General features: G+C 42.4%; 2 protein-coding genes across 8 annotated transcripts in view; one reads left to right on the forward strand and one right to left on the reverse strand.

Moving 5' to 3' along the window:
• LOC122934762 (gastrula zinc finger protein XlCGF57.1-like) overlaps positions 1–27,585 on the reverse strand; it is a 956,305-nt gene that overhangs the window by 473,309 nt on the left and 455,411 nt on the right. The gene's annotated exons all lie outside the window — the stretch shown is intronic.
• The window catches only part of LOC122934783 (zinc finger protein OZF-like), a 493,591-nt gene that overhangs the window by 449,965 nt on the left and 16,041 nt on the right, over positions 1–27,585 (forward strand). For 2 of the 7 annotated variants that reach the window (XM_044290485.1, XM_044290480.1), the window contains exon 2: positions 23,832–23,974. The exons of 3 other annotated variants lie outside the window; for them this stretch is intronic. The gene's annotated coding sequence lies outside the window, so the exon portion shown is untranslated. Of the gene's footprint in view, positions 1–6,550; positions 6,755–22,954; positions 23,172–23,252; positions 23,427–23,831; positions 23,975–27,585 lie in introns of those variants that run through there. 2 more of the 7 variants (XM_044290482.1, XM_044290484.1) reach the window with 2 other exon arrangements.

Consider the following 27,585-nt stretch of genomic DNA (forward strand, 5'->3'; position numbering starts at 1 on the left):
AGCTTCTTTGGGGCGTTTTGTCGCGCGTTCCCGTACATAGACATTCGGGAACGCTCGACAATGGGCGTTCGCTTGTCTCTGTATGCGCGATTGCAAACGCTGGTACAATCGCGCATACAGTGCGCTCCTTTCAGAACGCTCAGGTGTGAACCCAGGGTAAGAGGGACGCCTGTCATCTGCATGTCATACGGACTCACAGTATTATTTCACTACCCCAGCAGACTCCCTATGCGTGTTACTGCAAGGCACAGTGTTCTACACCACTATACAGGCTCTCTGCAGCCCAGAAATAGCAGTTTTTTAACGCGATTCGCCGTGAATAAATTTGGACCGAAGCGAACCGCCCGAATAATTTTTTTTAGATATTTGCTCATCTCGAATTATTAGCAGTTGTGTTAAAAATAATAGCAGTGTGTTTAAAAAAGTGAACACATCGAGGGTTAACAGTCAAACAAAACTTCATATTTATTACCTTGATTCTGTGGTTTACCCCATTTTGGAAACTAGGGGATAAGGTGACAGTTTTATTGGTACTATTTTGGGGTACATATGATTTTTAAATTGCTATATATTGCATTTTTTGTGAGGCAAGGTAACCCAAAAATGGCTGTTTTGGCACTTTTTTTTTACAACATTCATCTGACAGGTTAGATCATGCGGTATTTTTATAGAGCAGGTTTTTACGGACGCGGTGATATCAAATATGTCTACTTTCTTTGTTTCAGTTTTACATAATAAAGCATTTTTGAAATTATTATATTTTTTTTTTTTTAAATTGTTCTGCCTATTGTCTTGTGCAGGGGCTAATTTTTTGCAGGAAGAGTTGACGTTTTTATTGGTACCATTTTGGAGTACATATTTTTTTTGATCATTCATTATTACTCTTTATGAGGCAAGGTGACCCAAAACATTGGTTGTTTTGGCACATTTATTATTTTTTTACAACGTTCACCTGAGATGTTAGGTCACATGATATTTTTATAGAGCAGGTCGTTACAGGCGTGACAATACCTAATATGTACCGCATACTTTTTCTTATTTATTAAAATTTTACACAATAATAGCATTTTTTAAACCAAAAAAAATATGTTTTAGTGTCTCTATATTCTGACAGCCATATTTTTTTTTTTTACAGTTTGGTTCTATTTTGAGGGGCATGCGCCTTTTTGATCGCTTGGTGCACTTTAAATGATGTTAGGTGACAAAAAATGGCTTTTTTGGCACCTATTTTTATTTTTTTACGGTGTTCACCTGAGGAGTTAGGTTATGTGATATTTTTATAGAGCAGGTTGTTACGGACACCGCGATATCTAACATATCAACTTTTTAAATTATTTTTATTATTTCACTTTAACACATATTTTAGTGTCTCCATTGTCTAAGAGTCATAGTTTTTATTTTATTTTTTTACAGATTGTCTTAGGTAGGGTCTAATTTTTTTGCAGGATAAGGTGACAGTTTGGTACTATTTTGGGGGGCATAAGCCATTTTGATCGCTTTGTGTTGCAATTTTTGTGATGTAAGGGGACCAAAAATTGTTTTCTTTGGCACTTGGGTTAAGTCATGTGATATTTTTATAGAGCTGGTTGTTACGGACGCGGCGATAGCTAATATGTATACTTTTATTTATTTATTTCACTTTAACACAATAATTGCATTTTTGAAGCAAAAAAATGATGTTTTAGTATCTCCATGTTCTGAGAGCTATTTATTTTTTAGACGATTGTCTTATGTAGGGGCTCTTTTTTTGCAGGATGAGGGGACTTTATTTGTACCATTTTGATGGGCATACGCCTTTTTGATTGCTTGGTGCTGCACTTTTTGTGATGTAAGGTGACAAAAATAGCTTTTTTTTTTTACTGGTTTCATTTGTTTTTATCGTATGGAGTGGATCGTGTCATATATTTATAGAGCTGGTCGTTACGGACGCGGCGATACCTAATATGTGTGTGTGTGTTTTCTTTTTTTTTCCTATTTAATATAAAATCAGGGGAAAGGGGTGTTTTTTTTTTTTACTTTATTTCTGTCCCACTCTGGGACTTTACTTTTGGGGGTCTGATCCCCTCTTCAATGCATTACAATACATATGTATTGTAATGCATTGCCTGTTCGTGTACTACAGTGAGTAGTACACTAACACGTTACCTAGGAGACGGGCCTAAGGCTGGATCTCCTGGGCACCCGTAGAAGGCAGGTCCCGATGCCGTGCAAGGCATTGGGCAGCCTCTGCACGGCATCAGGCTGCCTTCTCACCCATCTGGTCCCTGCCACAGCAGCACAGGGACTCGATGGGCTCCCTCACCCGCCGCAAATCCCCTCTATGCCACGGTCAGCGCTGATCGCGGCTTAGAAGGGGTTAATCTGCCGGCATCGGCTTGTATAGTAATGTTGGCAGATACAGCAGGGGCCCGGCTATAAGGGACTGGCGGGCCCCTGCAGTGATTGGGCGCGCACCGCTCCGGTGCCCGCCTGATCACCATGACGTAATCGTACGTCAAAATGCAGGAACGCACCTGCTGCCATGACTTACTATTACATCATATGTCGGGAAGGGGTTAAGATCCGGGGATTGGGCTAACCACTCCATAGCGTCAATCTTGTTGGTCTGGAACCAAGATGTTGCACGTTTACTGGTGTGTTTGGGGTCGTTGTCTTGTTGGAACACCCATTTCAAGGGCATTTCCTCTTCACCATAAGGCAGCATGACCTCTTCCAGTATTCTGATGTATTCAGACTGATCCATGATCCCTGGTCTGCGATAAATAGGCCCAACACCGTAGTATGAGAAACATCCCCATATCATGATGCTTGTCCACCATGCTTCACTGTCTTCACAGTGTAGTGTGGCTTGAAATCAGTGTTTGGGGGTCGTTTGACAAACTGTCTCCGGCCACTAGACCCAAAAAGAACAATCTTACTTTATCAGTCCACAAAATGTCTCTTTAGGCCGTCACTGTGGTTGTTGGCAAATTGTAACCTTTTCAGCACATGTGTTTTTTTTCAGCAGTGGGACTTTGCGGGGGCTTCTTGCAGATAGCTCGGCTTCACATAGGCGTCTTCTAATTGTAACAGTACTCACAGGTAACTTTAAACCTTCTTTAATCTTCCTGCAGCTGATTTTTGGCTGAGTCCTTGCCATTTTGGCTATTCTTTTATACATTCTAATGGTAGTTTTTCGCTTTCTTCCACGTCTTTAAGGTTTTGGTTGCCATTTTAAAGCATTTGCGATCATTTTAGCTGAGCAGCCTATAATTTTATGCACTTCTTTATATGTTTTCCCCTCTCCAATCAACTTTTTAATCAAGGTACGCTGTTCTTCTGAACAATGTCTGGAACAACCCATTTCCCTCAGAATTTCAGAGAGAAATGCACGGTAACCAGCATGTACAACATTTGCTGCCTTCCTTCCTTAAATAAGGGCAATAATTGCCACCTGTTTTTCATAGAATGAATGACCTCACTAATTGAACTCCACACTGCTATTATTTTGAAGATGCCCCTTTCAATTACTGATTCAATTACACAGAATCAGCTACATGCATGTCCGGACTGTTGGATTTCTATTACTCTACTACACCTACACCTGATAGTAATTTATTTGCCATGTAGAAATATCATTTCTTACAAAAACCAGTGATTGATCAGGTTAGTGATGTCTGACTGCTATTATTTTGAACACAACTGTACATCAGTGTCTGAGCTCAGAATGGCGTCTCTGCTGGGGAGATTACATTGTTTTTGATAGACTAGACCAGGGGTCAGCAACCTTTTCCAGACGGTGTGCCAATTAAAAAATAAAAAAGTTGAAGTTGAAGCACTCAGTGTGCCGTGCAATTGTCACGAACGGTAGGGACGAGTGCAGCCCTGATCTCCACCCGCACCACCCAGTCATCACCCTCTGCGCTCCGCTCCCCTGCCGCTTGCTGCCCAGGGGATGGAGAACGCCGGCCACGCTGAGGAGGCATGCGTGGCTGGGTCCTCCCCGCCCCCTTGCTACCATGAAAACGAGGACGCTAGCCGTGTCCTCGCTCCTCTCTATGTACGGGATGCCGCCGGCGCTGCGGAGGAAGAGCGCGTCGCCGGCTCCCCATTACAGCAATACAGGAAAGTCATATAACAAAGGGGAGATGTATCAAAACTGTTGCAATGAGATTCCACCTTTAATGTTTCAATGGAGCTCTATAAAATGAAAGGTGGAATCTGATGTGGTTGATGGTTGATATGGGCAACTAAGCCAGTTTTCCTTTACATCAATATTGATAAATCAGCCCCAACTGTATGTGACATAAAGATAATAATAATAATTAGCTTAACTTACCATTCAGTGTGACCCTTGTGCCTGACTTTCTGTGCAAAGACATAGAAACATAGAATGTGTCGGCAGATAAGAACCATTTGGCCCATCTAGTCTGCCAAATATACTGAATACTATGGATAGCCCCTGGCCCTATCTTATATGAAGGATGGCCTTATGCCTATCCCATGCATGCTTAAACTCTTCCACTGTATTTGCAGCTGCCACTTCTGCAGGAAGGCTATTCCATGCATCCACTACTCTCTCAGTAAAGTAATACTTCCTGATATTACTTTTAAACCTTTGCCCCTCTAATTTAAAACTATGTCCTCTTGTAGCAGTTTTTCTTCTTTTAAATATTCTCTCCTTTTTTACCTTGTTGATTCCCTTTATGTATTTAGTAGTTTCTATCATATCCCCTCTGTCTCGTCTTTCTTCCAAGCTCTACATGTTAAGGTCCTTTAATCTTTCCTGGTAACTTTTATCCTGCAATCCATGTACCAGTTTAGTAGCTCTTCTCTGACGCTCTAGTTGTGGTTCACATGAGGAGACTTTCAGTTGGACACAGGCTTCAGAATGGTCATTAATAAGCCTGTTTCGTGAGGATAGCGTTCATACGGGAGAAGATCTGCTCACATAAATATGTTGACCCGAAGACTGACAACATTGCAAATGCAATTTTCTTCAAACAGTCAGATTTGTGTGGAAGTGATTTCCAACACAGGAAAAGGGGCTGTGCATTCTCTCAGGATGTTTCAAGTGATGTCCGCAGCTCACAGAACTTAATTGTCCACAAAGATGAGCTCTGGAAGTCAATCAGTTGCATTTCCAAATCATCGATGCCCATCCATCCAAAAGCTGACAGGTCTATGTCTGTCACATTAAACTTGTCTACAGATATGGGAAAAGAAAACATTGGCCCATATCTCTGAAAATCTTGGACTCTCCTGGAAAATTCGGACTCGAGCTCTTTTATGTACGTGGAAATGTTCGCTGTGTTGACTGAATGATGAGAGGAAATCTCTCTCAAGTGTTTGAAGTAGCGAAATGCCCCCTTTTCTGTATCCTCCACATAAACTTTAAGTTTGGACGTGAATGCCTTCCAAATTTCAAACAGCCCCATGACAGTCTGTCCAGCTCCCTGCATGCAGACATTGAGTTCATTTAAGTGTGATGTAATATCAGCCAGAAACTCTCAAGCCATGTGAAATCCTCCAGCTCTGGGTAATGCTGCTTCTTCTCAGCATTAAAGGCTCTAATTGCATCAATGCAGGTCACAAAACTCTCCAGCACTTTTCCACTACTGAGCCACCTGACATTGGGATGAGACGGGACGCCTTTCTATGCACGTTTCTTCAGGCAGCGCTTGATATTGCCTGTGGGTCAGGGCAGAGCTTGCAGAAAAGTCACAATTTTTACATCTGTTGCCATCACAATATTAAGATCAGAATTTGACATCTTTGCCCAGAGATTCTCCTGGTGTATAATGCAGTGGAATGTAAGAACAGGGTGCCCAATTTTGTCCTCAATCATTCTTGCAAATGCTTTTTGTTTTCCCACCATTGCGGGGGTGCCATCAGTGGTGATTGCAGAGATTTTTCCAACATCAACGGAAATGCTTTCAAAATGTTCAGCAAAGGTTTTAGCCAAGTCATCACCTTTTGTGGTGCCATAGATTGGGTTCAAACAGCACAGCTCCTCTTGTTCTCCAGCAGAATCACAGAATCTGGTCATATGAGAATAATGTGGTCAATGCAAACATTATATTCCTATAGTAAATATAATGTGAGTGATTTATAATACATATAACCGTATAGATGAACCTTTATTTTTTAATATGAGTATCCTATGTGTACATTATCATGTATTCCACTGTTTCATAACAACTTGGCCTTAGAACACATTCTGAAGGCCATCTGTAATTGTGCTGTGACATGAATATTTGTGAGGAAAAGGGAGTATTTCACTCAATTCAGAACACAATGGAGAAGATTACAAAAGATGCAGTGTGAACAGATATAAATCAATGTTCTCAGAGATTCTAGGAAATGTTTGTTGCTTTTCCACAATTAATGGATCCAGATGTCAGTGTACGTGTCCAAATTGGGTCCAGTATCAGTCAATTGAACTTTTACCTAGTATTTAAACCACAAGATATTGCCAATATGCTATCATGTGTAATTATGTAATGTCACGTTTGAATTTAAATATTGTAACTGTCTGGGAACTCCCAATTCATCCCATTATCATAAAGGTATAATAATAAAGATATTTGGGGTGGTCTCTCAGATCTCCTTATATACAACAAACATTGTTTGTTATCAGACGATTTAATTACTTTCTACCGGAATATTGAACTACTCTGACAATTTGGAGGCCCCAGCGAGATACCCGATCGTGTTGGTCCAGGACTGAACCCCAGAGGAGCGGTACCCATGGGTCAAGGAACTCTAATCCGAGGTAAGTGAGCCTTTGACTCACTGCTTTCCTGAGCTGTGGGGTACTCCAGGATCAGTCCAGCTTGTAGGGTCCAAGTATTATCCGTGTGATTAATTGATTTATGTTAATGTTTGTATTGTTGATTGGTTTGAAATGTTATATTGTTATTATTATGTATATGATTTTAAGACTAACCTGCACAAACTGTAGAAGGCATGTGTTTGGTGATGTGAATTTTGTCTTGTTTTCCTGTGTGTCTGAAGGGTTAGCTGATCACAGTAACTCCGATCAGGATTGTGAGTGAAGTGGCAGCACCTGGCAACAGTAGAGGTCCATGTGATTCTGGATAGGGCTCCTGCAGTTCCCGGTGATTTACCCGAAAGGAGGCATTGGGTCAGGAGTCGGTCTGTATTGTTTGTCCTAAATCTGCTACTAAAAGACTCTGCTTGTGTTAACTTAAGGGGTTAAGTGTGGAGGTTGGACACTCTCCATACGTTGTGGCTGCTTCCGGAGCAGGCAGAATACGTGTGTCTGTGTAATGTACTCATTCACTATCCAGTAATGTAAGGCTGCAGTATATAATATATTAGAAACTGATTGGGCTGGTTGGTTTGCAGTGTAGAGGGTCTGATGTATGAAGAGTATATAGGAATTACTATTGGGTTGTGCTTTATATGTCTTTGTGTGCATTTATCTGTGATATAGAATTTGTCAAAAAGCGAGAGAGACTCCTCATTTTGAAATTCAGCTCATTTCCTGTATAGGGTTTACAGATATCTAGCCTAACCTACCTAGAGAATCTGTTAATTTAAGAGATTATACATAGCAGGATAACCAAAAAGTTTAGGGATCATTACCCTGATCAGGTTCTATAGAAACTATTTGTACCAAGCTAGAAAGGGAACGAGAGGTTATTCCCAAGATTACAATGCAGGGCATGATAAAAATAGAACATGGGAAATGGGCAATTAAGGTTGATATTGCTATTATTATGAAAGCTGGGATGCCAAAAGTTGGGTGTCTGGATGCCACTAGATGGACGAAATTTATGGTAGAAGAAAAGGAGTGGATAGAGAAACATGGGTATGAAGATCAGGTGAAGGCATGGCTGACTACTTCAATGAGGCATGATTCCCTATATAATACAAATGAGGATAAGGGAGAATACAAGGTGGGGGGAATAGCAAGGCAGGTTTCCAGGAGAGTAAGTTTTAGTGTTGACACTTCTGCGGCTGCTTCCCCACCCGTATCAGGCACACAGAGCAGACTTTATTCAGATCAGTCAGGGTCAGAATGGACAGTACTAGCACTGAATATGGTGATATGACAAGATTAGAAAGGACACATACCAGACCATTACCAGCATATACCAGCACACTGGAGTGGAGACCTTCTCAGCCATCAACTCCCTCCTTTAGGGAGAACGAGGATGGTTGGAAATGCACATCTTGTGGGAAGTGTAATCCTTTGAATAGAAATCTATGTGTGAACTGTGGTACTCCTGTGATGAATATGCAAGGGTGTGTTGGAGACCAGCCATGTCTTCAGACTCCTCTCCAAGTATCCTGCAAAGCTCTCCACAGAATACTTCTACCCCTGCTAATGACACTCCACACTATACTCCCGAGCGGGTGGTTACTCACTTGATAAAGGAAGGGAGGCAATGGCGTACAGTAGGGGATGAACCAGATACAGAGAAACCAACCATGAAACAGGTAATGGGATAGAAGAAGTCCCAAAAGATGGTGATGCAATGTTAAAGAAATCAGGAGACATTTTCTCGAAGAGACTTCATGTGGTTACTAAGGAATTAAGTAATCAATTGGGTATAGGATCTTCACAGGCTTTACAAGCCTCTGAAGAAACAGTTGATTATGCTAGATTGGTCAGCATATTTGCAGATCAGGATTTCGATGTGAACACGGCCGAAAGTAGAGATGGGCGGATACTCAGGACTTGTTTTATTAATGGTTTGAGAGATGAAATAAGAACAGAATTGATGAAAATCCATCCAGAATGTATGCATACCTCTTGATCACTTACTGGTTGTTGTTCGTAGCTTAGAAAAGCAGTCAAATAAGAAGAAAGAGAAGCAGGCATCCCTGTAATGATTGCATCATATGCAGGCCAGCGACAGGCTGCTGGAGGCAGGGGGGCTGTGCAAGCTGGCCAAACACTGAGGAGAGGAAATGAAAGAGTGAATACGTATGAAAGTAGGAAAGGAATGACTGTGAAAGCAGAAGAGTAGAAGAGTAGAGGAGAAAAGGATTGTGTTTTGGATGCGAGGGTCTAGGGCATATGAAAAAGGATTGTCCCTCTAGATAGCAGAACAACCAGATGAATCTTAACAGTACACAAATCCAATTGGCCATAGTAGACCAGCAATTAAATTATTAGGAATTAGGCAGCCCCCAACTATTTGAGCCCACGGTAGTAAGGGTACCACCCCAGCCAGGTCCAAAGGTACAAGTAAAAATGACAATACCCGATGGGAAAGATGTCGACTGCATAATGAGCGAGCCAAACTATTTTAACCCCTTAAGGACACAGCCTTATTACACCTTAGGACCAGGCCATTTTTTGCAAATCTGACCAGTGTCACTTTAAGTGCTGATAACTTTAAAATGCTTTGACTTATCCAGGCCGTTCTGAGATTGTTTTTTCATCACATATTGTACTTCATGACACTGGTAAAATGAAGTCAAATTTTTTTTAGAGAAATTTAGAAAAATTAGCAAATTTCAAAGTTTCAGTTTCTCTACTTCTGTAATACATAGTAATACCCCTAAAAATTGTGATGACTTTAGATTCCCCATATGTCTACTTCATGTTTGAATTATTTTGGGAATTATATTTTATTTTTTGGGGATGTTACAAGGCTTAGAAGTTTAGAAGCAAATCTAGAAATTTTTCAGAAATTTACAAAAACCCAATTTTTAGGGACCACTACAGCTCTGAAGTCACTTTGCGAGGCTTACATAATAGAAACCACCCAAAAATGACCCCATTCTATAAACTACACCCCTCAAGGTATTTAAAACTGATTTTTACAAACTTCGTTAACCCTTTAGGTGTTGCACAAGAGTTATTGGCAAATGGGGATGAAATTTGAGAATTTCATTTTTTTGCCTAATTTTCTATTTGAACCCATTTTTTCCACTAACAAAGCAAGGGTTAACAGCCAAACAAGACTGTATCTTTATTGCCCTGACTCTGCCGTTTACAGAAACACCCCATATGTGGCCGCAAACTACTGTACGGCCACACAGCGGGGCGTAGAGTGAAAGGTGCGCCATATGGTTTTTGGAAGGCAGGTTTTGCTGGACTGGTTTTTTGACACCATGTCCCATTTGAAGCCCCCCTGATGCAACCCTAGAGTAGAAACTCCATAAAAGTGACCCCATCTAAGAAACTACACCCCTCAAGGTATTCAAAACTGATTTTACAAACTTTGTTAACACTTTAGGTGATGCACAAGATTTAATGGAAAATAGAGATACAATTTCAAAATTTCACTTTTTGGGCAGATTTTCCATTATAATATTTTTTTTACAGTTACAAAGCAAGGGTTAACAGCCAAACAAAACTCATTATTTATGGCCCTGATTCTGTAGTTTACAGAAACACCCCATATGTGGTCGTAAACTGCTGTACGGGCACACGATAGGGCGCAGAAGAAAAGGAATGCCATACGGTTTTTGGAAGGCAGATTTTGCTGGACTGTTTTTTTTTTTTTACACCATGTTCCATTTGAAGCCCCCCTAGAGTAGAAACTCCAAAAAAGTGACCCCATTTTAGAAACTACGGGATAGGGTGGCAGTTTTATTGGTACTAGTTTAGGGTACATATGATTTTTGGTTGCTCTATATTACACTTTTGTGCGGCAAGGTAACAAGAAATAGCTTTTTTGGCACAGTTTTTTTGTTATTTACATATTTACAACATTCATCTGACAGGTTAGATCATGTGGTAATTTTATAGAGCTGGTTGTCACGGATGCGGCGATACCTAATATGTATACAATTTTTTTTATTTATGTAAGTTTTACACAATGAATAAATTTTTAAAACAAAAAAAAGTTTTAGTGTCTCCATAGTCTAAGGCTACTTTCACACTAGCGTTCGATCGGATCCGTTCTGAACGGATCCGATCATATTAATGCAGACGGAGGCTCCGTTCAGTACGGATCCGTCTGCATTAATAACTTAGAAAAAATTCTAAGTGTGAAAGCAGCCTGAGCGGATCCGTTCAGACTTTCAATGTAAAGTCAATGGGGGACGGATCCGCTTGAAGATTGAGCCATATGGTGACATCTTCAAGCGGATCCGTTCCCATTGACTTACATTGTAAGTCTGAACGGATCCGCTCGCCTCCGCACGGCCAGGCGGACAGCTGAACGCTGCAAGCAGCGTTCAGCTGTCCGCCTGTCCGTGCGGAGGCGAGCGGAGCGGAGGCTGAACGCCGCCAGACTGATGCAGTCTGAGCGGATCCGCTCCATTCAGACTGCATCAGGGCTGGACGGAGGCGTTCGGGTCCGCTCGTGAGCTCCTTCAAACGGAGCTCACGAGCGGACGGGCGAACGCTAGTGTGAAAGTAGCCTTAGAGCCATAGTTTTTTCAGTTTTTGGGCGATTATCTTGCAGGATGAGATTACGTTTTTTTTGGCACTATTTTGGGGTGCATATGACTTTTTGATCGCTTGCTATTACAATTTTTGTGAGTTAAGATGACAAAAAATAGCTTTTTTTACACAGTTTTTTTTTTTTTTTACGGTGGTCACCTAAGGGGTTAGGTCATGTGATATTTTTATAGAGCCGGTCGATACGGACGCGGCGATACCTAATATGTATACTTATTTTTTTATTTATGTAAGTTTTACACAATGATTTCATTTTTGAAACAAAAAAACATCATGTTTTAGTGTTTCCATAGTCTAAGAGCCATAGTTTTTTCAGTTTTGGGGCGATTATCTTGGGTAGGGTATGATTTTTGCGGGATGAGATGATGGTTTGATTGTTACAATTTTGGCGTACATACAACTTTTTTGATCACTTTTATTACCTTTTTTGGGAAGTAAGGTGGGCAAAATTTCAATTTCATCATAGTTTTTTATTTTTATTTTTTATGGCGTTCACCGTTTGGGTAAAGTAATATGACTGTTTTATAGATCAGGTTGTTACGGACGCGGCGATACCAAACATGTGTAGGGAATTTTTAATTTTTTTCATTTTTAATCAGTGATAAATGTGTTTTTTGATTTTTACTTTATTTTCTTTTTGACCCAGACCCACTTGGTTCTTGAAGATCCAGTGGGTCTGATGTCTGTATAATACAGTACAGAACAATATATATTGTACTGTACTGTATTTTACACTTTGTCTGAACAGATCTATGCCTTTTAGCACAGATCTGTTCAGCACCATGGACAGCAGGACGCCTGAGAAGGCGTCCTGTTGCCATGGGAACCTTCCCCGTCTGCTCAGTAGTGGTCAGAACTGCGCAGACTGGGAAGGGTAAGGACGGGGCTTCGGGGGGCTGCCTGGGAGCTCTCTCCCTCTCCATTCGGGGGGCTGCAAAGGCACAGCAGCCCCCGATGGGAGAGGGAGGGAGCTCCCTGCGCTGTTAACCTTTTCCATACAGCGGTCCATACGGACCTCGGTATGGAAAGGGTTAAACGGCTGACATCGCAGCACAGATTATGCAATGTATTATGCAATATGCTGGCACCATGGTATACCCACTGTCCACCAACGATTATTCAATGGGAGGCGGGCGGGGGATCGCAATCCCGCCTGCCGCACCGCCCGCAACCCTCCCCCTGCACCTCCCACCGGGCAAAAATCACTCAGGGGTGCAGGGGGGGGGATACAGATATGTTTTAGGAATACTAAAGTTTCTGATCCCCGCGGTCAGAGACCGCGGGGATCAGAAATCGCAGCAAACCGCAGGTCTGAATTGACCTGCGGTTTGCCGCGATCGCCGACATGGGGGGGTCACGGAACCCCCCCGCGCATTTAGCCTAGGTGCCTGCTCAATGATTTGAGCAGGCACCGGGTTCCGATCACTGCCAGCCGCACGGCAGTGATCGAAAATACACAGGGCGTACATGTACGCCCTGTGTCCTTAAGTACCAGGGCACAAGGGCGTACCTGTACGCCCTATGTCCTTAAGGGGTTAAAAGCCCATGAACTTCCAAAAAAATATCTGAGCCCTGATCAAGTAATGGGGTTGGGAGTAAAACCATGTGCTCTAAAGCAGACTAAACAAGTGCAAGTTCAAATTGATGATACTAATAATAATTGCATACAAATGTCAGTTGTATCAGAAAGTTGCCCTGTGAATTTGCTTGGAGCAGATGTATTGAATGCAATAGATTTGGGAGCAAAGGGTTGTCGGTAATGTCAGCGCAATTCATGCGCTTTCCTTCTTCTTTGTGTGGTGCCAAATCAATTAGAAGTATAAGTATGTGTATACCATACTGCTTTATAATGAGACCAGACACACTAGGTGGTTTCATGAAAGCATCTTCTCTCTTCCCTCAGCCATGGTAGAAGAGACGCGCCCCTTTATTCACATTACATTGACTTAAATAGCAGACCTGACATCACAAAAGGGGTGTTCCTTAAGAAGAGACTATTGGCTCCTTAACCTGATGGGAGTGGTTTCAGCAACTACAACTGTGTTCATAGGTAGATTTGAAAACTGTAATGTAATCCCCTCTTCCCCCTCCTATATTTACCTTAAACAAAAGAATGCACACATGGCTCAAACATCTGGCTTTCGGCCATCTTGTGGACAAAAATGTGTACTACAGAATAATGTTTCAAACCAGATACACGTCTCTCACAAATCCCTCCTTTTGCGGGAAATAGACCAAAGGTGAACAGGCAAAGTGAGGTACTCTCCCAACGCCCTAAACAGCGAAGAGCTGGACTTTCCTTATTGCTTCACCAGGTCCCCTCAACTCCCTTTCGGGTTTGCCTTCACCTTGTCCTATTTATCCCGCAACCATCAACAAGGTTTTATTTACTTCAGGATGGAATCATTTTTAAAAACAATTTTCCTAAAATGTAGAACTATATGACAGCCTGTTAAAACCAAATTCTAAACGCATTGTAGTCGCTGAATCAGTTTCCAAAACATTATTCGGCCATGATATTAATTTCATAAGTTTTTCCATCAGTTCATTTGATAAAGTCCATCAGTTTCCTCAGATCCTTGGTGATCCTTCCATCAGAGGCAATGTTGTCCGGGATGTAGATGCAGCAGTTCCTGTAGACCCCTTCTTCTTCTGCTGTCAAGGACCGGTCGGTTCTGTAGAGTCATCACCGGAAAAGAGCTCAGTTGTTCCACCATAGCCTTAACAGTATCACAGGTGTAATTTAGAAATCTGTTGATGACAATAGATATGTTAACCCAATCCAATTTTTTATTTATTTTTACTAATCATGGGAGTTAATGACTCAAATCCTGCAACTATCTGACTTTTTGCTTTAAATTAGTCAGAAACTCTACTACAGATTCCTATGGCATCCATGTATACACGTGAGTCAAAGGATGTAGGAGTGACCTCTTTTGTCTTGACCGGACATTGTTTTCTGATTTGATCCCACTCAGGAGGTGAGAATAGAACAAATGGCATCAGTACTTGATCAGGGTACATTGGCCACTTCATTCCACCTGCATCCTGGGTCGGAGTTTCAAATCTCCACACAATCACCAGATATCTGCGTTCATAAACCAACTGTCAGAGTAAACTTTAGAGTCACTACTCGTCTCATTCAGCTAAATTATGTAAGAACAATATCCTGGAGGGAAAACACCAAAGGGCTTTCCTGTATAAAATCCTGTTTCTAAGGCCAGTTTGTCATATTTTTAAATAGGCCAAATATTTAATTGTCAATTATAGGTAAGGATGTAGGAGCCACAGATACGACTGAACTTTGAAGTTTCTCCCTTACCAACATTCTACATTTGCCTAGGGGATCTTTGTCACTTACACATGCTCCTAACACATATACCCTGTTAGATAGGATTTCTAATGGACAGGAACAGAGGATTACACTCATCATGTTTACAACAGTTTGGTGGTTTTCCCTTCAGGACAGTCATCCTTTGCAACAAACCTTCAGCTTTCCTGACTCTAGAGATAGTTTCCACTGGTTTATAATCCCAACACTTCAGACTAGTACTCTATTCTGTTAATCTCCAATATCCACAGTTGGTATGGTCATATCTAAACACAATTACCATAGACTGGGTCAGTTCCAGTCACACAGATGTACTTATCAGACCAAAACCAAGTGTTCTATCTGTCATCTGTCTTACAGTCCACTATACTGCAAAAGTCAACTTAGTTGTTCCTGACTCATCTTGATAATATAACACTGTTGGAATTTGATTTGACTGTGATTTCCCTTTTGTACAATATGAAACAAACAATATGACATGAAACAAAACATTATGGCTCTTATAGTCCTGGCACTTGATTGCAATACGATCGGTTTCTCCTTGCAATTCGACAGCAGTTGCGGTTATCAGGACTTGATGTAGATCTTCAAACCGTAGCTCTAGGTCTTTCCACAGGTCTCTCGTTTCACCACTACCCAATCTCCTGATTGTGAAGAATGAATCGCTTCTTATACAGTCTGGATTCTAGGAAACAACTAAAACTTGGAAATATACATTAGACAATTCATTTGTGCAACAGACAACATAATTTTGGAAAACTACTATGCTGCATCTGGAACTATTGGGGAAATAGACACCTAATCCAGGAGCATTCCCAAAGAGTACTTCATAAGGACTTAGACATATCTTCCGGTTAGATGTGTACCGGATGGAGAAAAGCCCCAGGGGTAGGTACTCTCACCTCAGTCAGTATTTTTTTTTTAGCTGAAGCCTTTGCTACAGGCCAAATCTCCGAATATCCTGGAAAGAGATCAATATAGACACAGACATATTCACACTGTTCCACCTTTGTTCTGAATGTAGTCAATCCGCAGTCTCTGAAATGGGTAAGATGACCTGGGCATATGCCTTCCTGGAACTCCCATAGTTCTCCCATCATTATTATAGCATTCATCTTCAACTAACCTAGTGGCAGCATTGTTGAACCCAGGAGCCATCCACCACAGAACCCAACCACACCTTCTCTCTCTTGATTTGTCCATGTTCTAAAACCATCCTCTTTAGGTAGAGTTCCCTCTGAAGGAAGAGTTTATTACCAACTCTCCAGAGTCCAATCATCACTTCTACCTTTATCCTTTGATGTTTCCTTTCAGCCCTTGTAACCTGTATCTGAAAAAGACTAACTTTTGGAAGTCCACTGGCTATAAGCCATCCTGTATCACACAGACTTCCACTTAACGTAAACTTCAGGTAATAGCTTAGCCTCTACCTTCTCAGGCAGCATCAGGGCATCAAACATCTTTCATGCACTCAGCATTCATTAGTGATGGGTTTACCCATGGATCCAACAAAATCTCTGCCTCACCAGATTAGACCATAATAATGAGTGATACTGAAGGCATACCTGGATGTTAGTAGTCTTACCCTCAGCCATCTTACAAACCTCAGCGAGTGTCTTCAGCTCTGTCTCCTGCACTAACATTGCTGGAGGGAGTGGTTCTTTCTTGACAACATCAGATTAAGTAGGAACAGCATATCCTGTCCGAGATGATCCATCTTCCAAGAACCTGAAATTATCTATCAGAAACTCAAAAATGTGGTTATTATTGGAGACAGGCATGTGAATTTTTATTTACAGAGGTGGGAAAGTATTTTTATTTATTACTCCCAGAAGGCCCTACTACTACTACTCCCCCCTCCAGATGCAGCAGAATAGTTGGATCTAATTTTGCACACCCTTAAGACGGCAATTAATTGGTGAGAGGAGTAGGAATTGCATTAGTATATTGTATAGAATAATAAATCCAGTATTTGATTCTGGGTTGTTAATTCTCTATGGGCGTTTCATTTGAAGGGGCTGAATATTTGTAGCTCCTCCCACAGGCGAGGAAGTGGGCAAGTTCATCCAAAGTCTTCCTTCCCCCCTCTAGTGGGGAGGACTGATAGGCAGCCACACCCGCCTTAGGCCTTTGTTTGATTTAACTTTAGCAAAATGGAGGGACAAAATGGACTTCTCTCAAGCCTAGCCAACACTTGACCTTTCTAGATGATTCTTAAAACCATCCACAAAAGCAGCACTTAGGATTTTCTCATGCATATCTAAAGTAAGCTCAAAAATCCAAATCCACCCAACTTTCCTGGAGTCTAGTGAAAACTTTCTCCACACTCTATGTCCTGTCCTGATGACAATGTGACTGACTAATCACCTAATTGCTTCCTCCCAGACTCAATGATCTTCATTATGCATTGATTCCCCAGCTCTACATTGGTAAAATCTCACCAATAACATGAGAAAACTCTCCATATTTTAACTAATTTTCTATAAAGCAGCATAAGTAAGTTCTCTGAATTGGGAATTCTATTCATCATGGCAAAATTGATGTTACTACTGGGTGTGGGAGATGTCAGACATCATACAATGATGCAGATATCCCTACACTTTCACTCATATCTGAATAAGGACTAAGAATGGGTGCAACCTTAGATTGATAGGATTGGACACTTCCAATTGGCATCATGGGAATTATCTCTGCAGGCACTTTATAAACCATCGGAACATATAATTTGGAAAGGTTATTTTTGCATTGGATCTAATCCAGTGCTGGGAACTATGATAGGAATTGTGTCCTGTCTTTGAGATCCACAAACAACACACTTTATTATCTTCACAGTCTGCAGATGCATTACTAATTACCAGCCCCCATCCCCCCCCCCAACCCCCATATGGAGGGGAGTTGATTCCTAAACACAAGAGGGGGATGTGCAGGTAATAGCAAAATACAGATGGGAGGGGTTCTTTTTGAGAGCACATTCCAGTACATGGTGTAGAGGAGGGGCTGACAGAAGAAGACCCAGGATTACTTTTTAAAGTTACAACAGATGTGGTGGGGGAAGGGATGCCTCATGGCAACTTCTTTGTTCTCTGTATGATTCAAAATCCTCCATCTTGCAATAAGAAATGCTGCCCATTTCTCCAACTTACTTCAATTTCTCTCAGTCACTTCCATATACACTTTCCACCATAACTCAGTATGCACCAGCCTATTATAATCCTGCAACCAACTTCTCTTTTCCTTCAATACACTTCTCCAAAAACTTTCATTTAATCTACCGGTTTCTGGCATCTCAATTGCACACATGAACGATTTTAACTTCATAACTGCAACTTTAGTTTCGATATGCAGCCTCTAGGGGGAACTCTTACACAATACTACGTATTTCCGGTTAATACCGGAAATCGCTGCTACTTAGTATGACCGAATGCTTTCAACTTTTATTCCTAACTGAAACTTTCCTTTCTTTCTTGCATCAACTGAGCTGCTGTTAACATTATTATTATTTTTTATTTTTTATTTTTTTTTCCTTCACTCTGTCCTGCAACATTAGAATTTCCCATTTGTAGTTACACAAAGCTCAAACAATTGCTACTTATCAAACCCGCAAACTTAAGCGTAGTTGCACAAAGCTCAAACGGTATCCGATTACTATTACTATTACTATTATAAGTAATCGCCACCGAACCCACTAACTTAAGTGCAGTTGCACAAAGCTCAAATGATATAATAGTATTGAACCCACAATCTCTCAAAGTGAAGACCCCTAGTCAATTCACCGGGATACAAAACCTTAATAACTGCCAATTGCCTATGACAATTGGTGTTAACCCTTTCCTCCAGATTCTCGTCAGAATCTGGGCTGGGATCCAATTCTACGTCACAGGATATCCGACTCAGCTGTCTAACAACTTCCGTTTAGTTTCAGTATGTTCCACCACACAAAGAAGGAATATTTCAACAGGTTCTTTCTAACGGACAGATCAGCTATAACTTGAACCCTTATATCGCGATAACACCAATTCAACTCTTGAGAAAACACCTGGGCAAAACACTCAGAGGAGGTTGTAAGAATAAAAGCTTCTTACCTTTACTGCAGTTTATGCCTCGTCTGATGGTTTTGCGCAAGTCCTCTCCTGGTGTTTGAATCGGAAGTTACGCAAGCTGTCTGCCCCGCGTTCGGGCGCCAAATTTGTCAGCGCAATTCATGCGCTTTCCTTCTTCTTTGTGTGGTGCCAAATCAATTAGAAGTATAAGTATGTGTATACCATACTGCTTTATAATGAGACCAGACACACTAGGTGGTTTCATGAAAGCATCTTCTCTCTTCCCTCAGCCATGGTAGAAGAGACGCGCCCCTTTATTCACATTACATTGACTTAAATAGCAGACCTGACATCACAAAAGGGGTGTTCCTTAAGAAGAGACTATTGGCTCCTTAACCTGATGGGAGTGGTTTCAGCAACTACAACTGTGTTCATAGGTAGATTTGAAAACTGTAATGTAATCCCCTCTTCCCCCTCCTATATTTACCTTAAACAAAAGAATGCACACATGGCTCAAACATCTGGCTTTCGGCCATCTTGTGGACAAAAATGTGTACTACAGAATAATGTTTCAAACCAGATACACGACTCTCACAGTAACAGGGCAATTAGAAGAATACCTCAGGATGGGAGTTGTAAGGGAGTGCCGATCCCCTTATAATACACCACTTTTTCCAAAAAGGAAAAAGTCAGAGCCAGGAAATCCCCAAGCATATAGGATGATACATGATCTAAGGCTACTTTCACACTAGCGTTGTTTAAATCCGGTGTTCAATTCTGACACGGGAACTGCCCGCCGGATCCGGAAAAACGTGTGAAAACGGATTACATTTGAATCCTGATTAGGATTTTGATCACAATTAAAAAATGCATTGGAAAAAACGGATCCGCCATTTATGGACTTTAACTTTTTTTTTCACATTTTATGGGTTTAACATGCAAAATCCGTATCCGGTTCGACTGAACGCACGGCGCCGGATCCGGCGTTAATGCAAGTCAATGGTAAAAAGACCGGATCCAGCGTTCAGTCAAAGTGTTTAGGATTTTTGGCCGGAGGTAAAAATACAACATGCTACAGTTTTCTGAAAAGCCTGATTAGTCAAAAAGACTGAACTGTAGACATCCAGATGCATCCTGAACGGATTACTCTCCATTCAGAATGCATTAGGATAAAACTGATCAGTTCTTTTCCGGATTTGAGCCCCTAGGACGGAACTCAGCGCCGGAAAAGAAAAACGCTAGTGTGAAAGTACCCTTAGAGAAATTAACAAATTGATGGTTGTAGATACGCCCATTGTACCGAACCCGCACACTTTGCTTAATCAGATTCCCTCAAATTCTGTGTACTTCAGTCATTGGTTTGGCTAATGCTTTCTTTTCAGTTCTACTTCTGGCGTTCACCTTCAATGGGAAGCAATACTGTTGGACCAGATTACCACAGGGAGGTGCTACATCTCCCTCTGAGTTTTCCGATGTAATGGCAAGGGTGCTCCTTTCCTGGCATCCAGAAGATGGGGACACTCAATGACTTCAGTATGTAGATGACGTGCGCCTCTGTCCTGCCAGTAAGACAATCTGCCTCAAGGAAACACATTCACTTTTGCTGTTTTTACAGCTGGAAGGATGTAGAGTTTCGAAAGATAAGCTGCTAGACTTAAAGTGGTGTTTTTGGGACATTGCATTTCTCTCGCAAGAAAGCCTACTAATGTCCGAGAATTGAGGACATTCGTGGGCCTAGTCAGTTATGTCAGAGAGTGGATTCTATCTGCTTCATCTCTTTTTCAGCCACTCTTTGATGTTTTGGCGGCCTGCAACAAAGGACAGCCATATGTACTCACTCTAGAAGCAAGAGAGGGGTTCAAGGGGTTGAAACTAGCCATCATATCTGTGCCATGCTTGGGAATACCAAATTATAAGCTCTGTTTCGGCCTATTTTCTCATAAAAGCACAGGACATGCCAAAGGAGTTTTGACTCGGTTACATGGGGGCGAACACCGCCCACTTGGCTACTGCTCAGTACAACTAGATATAGTAGCCGGGGGCGCCCCCTCTTGTGTGCGGGCAGTAGCAGCCTGAGCACTTCTGACTGGGAACGTTTCTGACATAGTTGTGGATCCTGCACTGACAATCTATGTGCCTCATGCAGTTCAGGAACTATTGTCACAGGCAAAGATAAGACATTTGTCAATGGTAAGACTAACAAAGTATAAAGTGACACTTCTCACTCCACCAAACCTAACAATCAAGAGATGTACAATCCTCAATCCAGCAACCTTACATCCAGAGTCAGATCAGGTAGAGTAGGAAAGTACTATAAGTGATGACCATGATTGTTTTGAGCTGATGAAAACTGAAACAAAAGTTACTCCCATTATCATAAGATATTTGGGGAGGTCTCTACTCTGACAGGCCACCATTGCCAAACGAGGCAAATCATTGATGTCCACGCTTTCATCCAGAGCAACACTAAACACCATATCAGTGATCCGGCGCTCAACACTTCTTGCTGAATTGGGCAGGTCTTCGGTCCTAGACATGATAGCGTTCTTGTTCGGTAAACCATCAAGCAAATCACCAGCTGCACAAAATGCTTCTTTATGTATTCTCCATCGGTGAAGGGCTTTCCATGCTCAGCAATGCACTGAGCTATCCTGTAACTTGCTGTAACGTGTTGCATGGAGTTTACCATGACGTCAGTTCTGGAGAACACTTGTCTGTTTATTGTTGAGTTTTGATGTTTTGTCTCAAAATGGCGGCGCGCACTTGAGGTGCGACAAACAACACTTTCACAGCACAAAACACACCCTGCTCTGCCTTTTTGTTGAACAAATGCGTACAAAGATGTCCGTTCTTTATGAAATGAAGGAATGTCCACTTTAGTGCGGTTAGCTGCCATATTACAGTTAAGAATTCCCTAAGAAACCTATAAGTAACAAAAAAAAGGGCAAACATAAATATCAAGGCCTGTACTGACAGTGGAGGAGCAGCACTCCTATGCTGAGTACTTACCTTTTCTGTAGTGTAGCAGACTACTCACCCCAAGCTCACAGCCTGCTTTACTTCTTGGTGACATTCCCAGATAAATGTGGCTGATAACACTGCCACCCTGTAATGGAGCCTGTCTTCACTCCGTCGTGGCGGGAAGCGTGAGGGGCGGGGCTACGAGACGTGCCTGACGTTCAGCTATGTAAGCCAGCCAGCCCGTGAGGTAACAAACTGACCTCCTCCGCTGGCTGCGAGGTGGGGACTGGTAGGGACGGGACAAGCTCTGCCGGCACATTTACTAACTATTCATATATAGTGTGGTAGCGGCAGGGAGACTCGCTCTGCCTGCGTATCTAATATCGCTCTGCGTGCTCATGAATATCCAGAGCGGCCCGGCGTGCCATTGAATTCCTGTCAGCGTGCCATGTTTAGCATGGTCTAGACCCCTGGACTAGACAATGATCTCCTTCCTTGCGTTATATGGACCGCACGTTCCCTATCCAATCAGGAGAAAAACGTATCAGACTCCACTCATCCACTTTCAGATATATGGGCAAAACATCAGGTCCCACTATTAGGCTCCATTCACACGTCCGTAATGAGAAAACTGAAAGTCCTCATACAGGAAGCACATAAAGAACATCAGGAGGGCTCTGGAGACTCATGGAGTCTCCATGTATTTTAAGAAGGTCCACCAGAAGGATCCCAGAGGACTTATTTTTGCCGGAGTAGAGCTAGTGAGAGGTTACTGGCGGGAAGGAGATACAGTTAGAAAGATCGGCAGGAAGTCAAGTGGATATATGAGTTAGATACAATCCAACCACACGGACTTAATGTGGAATTGGATTTGAAGCCGAGCCTGGTGGAACAGCAGGTGATTTGCATAAGGAGAGAGGTGTGTCGCCGCTGACCAATCAGGGAAGGTGGGTGTGTATCATGTGAGCTGCTACGCGCTGTAGGAGGAATCGGAGATTTATGAATGAAGGGTCCGTGAGTGAACCAAAAGAGATGAGGGAATGCACTATAAAAAGACAAAATTGGTAAGTTTATGTATTTAATCTGTGGATGAGGGATGATATTTTGCTAGTTATTGGAATTTTAGAATATTTAAAACTAAAGGTTGTTATAGGCAATGGGGGGGGGGGGGGGGTGGGTATGAGGGTATTTAGAGACCTGTGGGAAAAATTGTGGAACACGCCCCCGATGAAGCTTGGAGAGAAACCCGGGTCGGGCAGGATCGTTGGATTGTTATACTATATTGCCTGTTACCGTTTTATGTTTGTGAGTATAATAAACCAAATTTTATACTGGTTTTTAAAGTGGTGCTTCACTATTGGAGCGGTTTAAATATTTTATATACAGCTTTGTAGGAGGGAAGAGAAGATAAAGAAAGAAAGCGAAGCCTCTGATTTTGTGTGATGTGTCTGCATAACTAACTACCCTTGTGAGTACAACCATATGAGAGGTATTAGTAGTGGAATACAGCGCTTCACTATCAGTGTACAGTATTTTCTGATATCCACAGGAACATCTGGAAGAAAATAATTATAGTGGGACATGATGTTTTGCCCATATATCTGAAAGTGGATGAGTTGAGTCTGAAAAGTTTTTCTCCTGATTGGATAGGGAACGCACGGCCCCATATAACGCATTGACTGAACTGTGAACTGTGCCCACTTCACTCTCGGGAATCGCTGAGGTAAATCCTAATAACAACGGGCTGGAATCTTAAAGTGTTTGTTTCAATGATCTCCTTCCTGATTGGCTGTCAGAATGACTGAGAGGCATTGTGGGTAATGGTCATGTGATTCTTCATCTCTGTCCTGTTTCCCTCACTACTGTAGCACATTTGAAATGTAAAATTGTGGGCGCCGTTTTGTACAGTTCATCCGTATCAAATCACCAAAATTTCGGATATTTTTTTAAGTAGAGTTTTATAGGAATTTATAAAGAATCTGATTCATTTAGAATTTTTTTTGCCTATCTGCAGCCACCTCCATAGTACACGATCGGTAATACTATACTCCATTTGTAAGACACTTAACTTCATGTAAGATGTTCTTTCAGATGTGATTTTGCTCTCAATCCTCTGTGTTTCCCTCAGGTTCCTTAGGTTCAGGACTCTCTTCTTTAAAGCTGATGGTCCTTTCCATCAGTGACCCACCAAGGATGGAGAAGGACAGAGACCACATGGCTTCAAGGATATTAGACCTCACCCTGGAGATCATCTCCTTGATAACTGGAGAGGTGAGAGTTTCACATGACATCACTCTTAGGGCCCTTGCACACGGCTGTATGCCCTCCGAGAGATACGGTCCGTGAGCGGCCCATATGTCCTGGAGCGGCATTGATCGTGTGCACGGGAGCACACCGCATCATAGATTACAATTATGCTGTGCACATCAGGTCGCCTGTGGTACTATTCTCCTGCACTCATATGATCTTATGAGTGCAGGACAATAGTCCCGTGAGCGTCCCGACCACTGGCGGATCCGGGGGGGGGGCAATTGCCCCTCCCCATTCCGAGCTGGCGGGTGGGGGGCGGAGTTCATCTCCATAGTCATCTGTATCACCGTCCTCAGGACAGCGATACAGATGGCTGTGCTGCGGCGGGGCATGGGAAGGGAGAGGCGTGTCCCTTCCCTGTTCCTCTGATAGGCTGCTGGCACTAGGCCGGTGCAGGCGGCACAATGACGAGGTCTGCATCGCATCGCTGACATGGAGGTAAGTATAACAGTTTTTTTGTTTGTTTTGTTTTTTTATGTACAATACTTGTTACTGACACATGATTGGGGAGCTCTTGTTACTGGCACATTGGGGGCATCTATGGGGGCACATTTTACTAGCACATTATTGGGGGGCATCTATTGTGGCACTTATTACTGGCACATTATTGTGGGCACTTATTACTGAAATATTATTGGGTGGCACTATGGGGACATCTACTGTGGCCACAAAGAAGGCATATTTTATATGGGGGGGCTCTGTACAGTAGCATTTTATACAGGGACACATTATGGTGGGTACTATGAGGTCATCTACGGTGGGCAGTAAGAAGTGGTATTTTTACTTGCAAATTATGGGGGACACCGAGGGCATCTACTGGGGAACTATATGTGGGGTATTTTATATTGGTACATTATGGAGGGCACTAGGAGGAAGGGGGGAGAGGAGCACTATGGGGGCATTTACTGGGGGCACTATATAGGGGTATTTTATACCGGCACATTATGGGGGCACTAGGAGGAAGGGGGGAGAGAAGTACCATGGGGTCATCTACGGGGGGCACTAAGAAGGGGTATTTTTACTTGCAAATTATGGGGGACACTGAGGGCATTTACTGGGAAACTACAGTTGCAAGAAAAAGTATGTGAACCCTTTGGAATGACATGGATTTCTGCACAAATTGGTCATAAAATGTGATCTGATCTTCATCTAAATCACAAAAATAGACAATCACAGTCTGCTTAAACTAATAATACATGGTGTGCTTTTATTGAACATGTAAATTTTCACAGTGCAAGTGGAAAAAGTATGTGAACCCCTAGACTAATGACATCTCCAAGAGCTAATTGGAGTGAGGTGTCAGCCAACTGGAGTCCAATCAATGAGATGAGATTGGAGGTGTTGGTTACAGCTGCCCTGCCCTGATAAAAAACACACACCAGTTCTGGGTTTGCTTTTCACAAGAAGCATTGCCTGATGTGAATGATGCCTCGCACAAAAGAGCTCTCAGAAAACCTACGATTAAGAATTGTTGACTTGCATAAAGCTGGAAAGGGTTATAAAAGTATCTCCAAAAGCTTTGCTGTTCATCAGTCCACGGTAAGACAAATTGTCTATAAATGGAGAAAGTTCAGCACTGCTGCTACTCTCCCTAGGAGTGGCCGTCCTGTAAAGATGACTGCAAGAGCACAGCGCAAACTGCTCAATGAGGTGAAGAAGAATCCTAGAGTGTCAGCTAAAGACTTACAAAAGTCTCTGGCATATGCTAACATCCCTGTTAGCGACTCTACGATACGTAAAACACTAAACAAGAATGGATTTCATGGGAGGATACCACAGAGGAAGCCACTACTGTCCAAAAAAAAACATTGCTGAACGTTTACAGTTTGCACAAGAGCACCTGGATGTTTTACAGCAGTACTGGCAAAATATTCTGTGGACAGATGAAACCAAAGTTGCGTTGTTTGGAAGAAACACACAACACTATGTGTGGAGTAAAAGAGGGACAGCACACCAACATCAAAACCTCATCCCAACTGTGAAGTATGGTGGTGGGGGCATCATGGTTTGGGGCTGCTTTGCTGCGTCAGGGCCTGAACGGATTGCTATAATCAAAGGAAAAATGAATTCCCAAGTTTATCAAGACATTTTGCAGGAGAACTTAAGGCCACCTGTCCACCAGCTGAAGCTCAACAGAAGATGGGTGTTGCAACAGGACAACGACCCAAAGCATAGAAGTAAATCGACAACAGAATGGCTTAAACAGAAGAAATACGCCTTCTGGAGTGGCCCAGTCAGAGTCCTGACCTCAACCCGACTGAGATGCTGTGGCCTGACCTAAAGAAAGTAATTCACACCAGACATCCCAAGAATATTGCTGAACTGAAACAGTACTGTAAAGAGGAATGGTCAAGAAATACTCCTGAACATTGTGCACGTCTGATCTGCAGCTACAGCAAACGTTTGGTTGAAGTTATTGCTGCCAAAGGAGGTTCAACCAGTTATTAAATCCAAGGGTTCACATACTTTTTCCACCTGCACTGTGAATGTTTACATGGTGTTCAATAAAAACATGGTAACAATTAATTCTTTATGTGTTATTAGGTTAAGCAGACTGTGATTGTCTATTGTTGTGACTTGAAATCATGAAAATCAGATCACATTTTATGACCAATTTGAGCAGAAATCCATATAATTCCAAAGGGTTCACATTCTTTTTCTTCCAACTGTATATATGGGGCATTTTATACTGTTACATTTTGGGGGGCACTAGGAGGAAGGGGGGAGAGGAGCACTATGGGGGCATTTAATGGGGGCACTATATAGGGGTATTTTATACTGGCACATTATGGGCCACAATGGGGACATTAGCACAACTAGGGGCATTACAAGGGGGGATTTTTTGAACTGTCACATTATAAGGAGAATTATTTCTACTGGGGGGGGGGGCATTATGGTGGGCTTTATTACTCCCGCATGGTATGAGCCCCCTAGTAGCGGCACCAGCCTCTCCCTGCTCTGCGACCCCACTGCCCCTTCTCCAAATCCCTATTATGAAATCTTTCTCATTAGGATAAAACACAACATCGGCTCCACCGAGCCACTGGCCAAAGTGTTGAAGTGGGACCAAGCCAAGTAATTGTAAGTTTTTTAATGTGAAATATTTTTATGTTATACACATATAGCATGCACTGTGCCACACAATATACAGTATACCTCTACACTGTGTAGTCTAGAAGCACCACATTATTTTCTGTCCGCCGCCACATAACAATCTGGAAGTGCCCCTCTCGAGACCAGACTCTGGATCCGCCACTGGACCTGACGTGCACAGCATATTTGTAATCTATGATGCTGTGTGCTCCCGTGCACACGATCAATGCCGCTCCAGGAAATATGGTCCGCTCACGGACCGTATCTACAGTCGTGTGCAAGGGCCTTTATCTCTAGTAATATAGTAATAAAACAGGGAAATGTCTGGAGAGGTGAATGGATTCTTAGAATCTCTGTAGTGATCGGGCGTCTCCCCATACACAGGATTACACAGTAGTGAAGAAGTCGTCTGGTGAGTGTGTGAGCACCCCGTGTGTCAGGAGGACGGAGCAGGACCCAGAGCCCCATCACCGAGCCTC

Source organism: Bufo gargarizans, chromosome 4 (assembly GCF_014858855.1).
Source record: "Bufo gargarizans isolate SCDJY-AF-19 chromosome 4, ASM1485885v1, whole genome shotgun sequence".
Taxonomy (NCBI): Eukaryota; Metazoa; Chordata; class Amphibia; order Anura; family Bufonidae; genus Bufo; species Bufo gargarizans.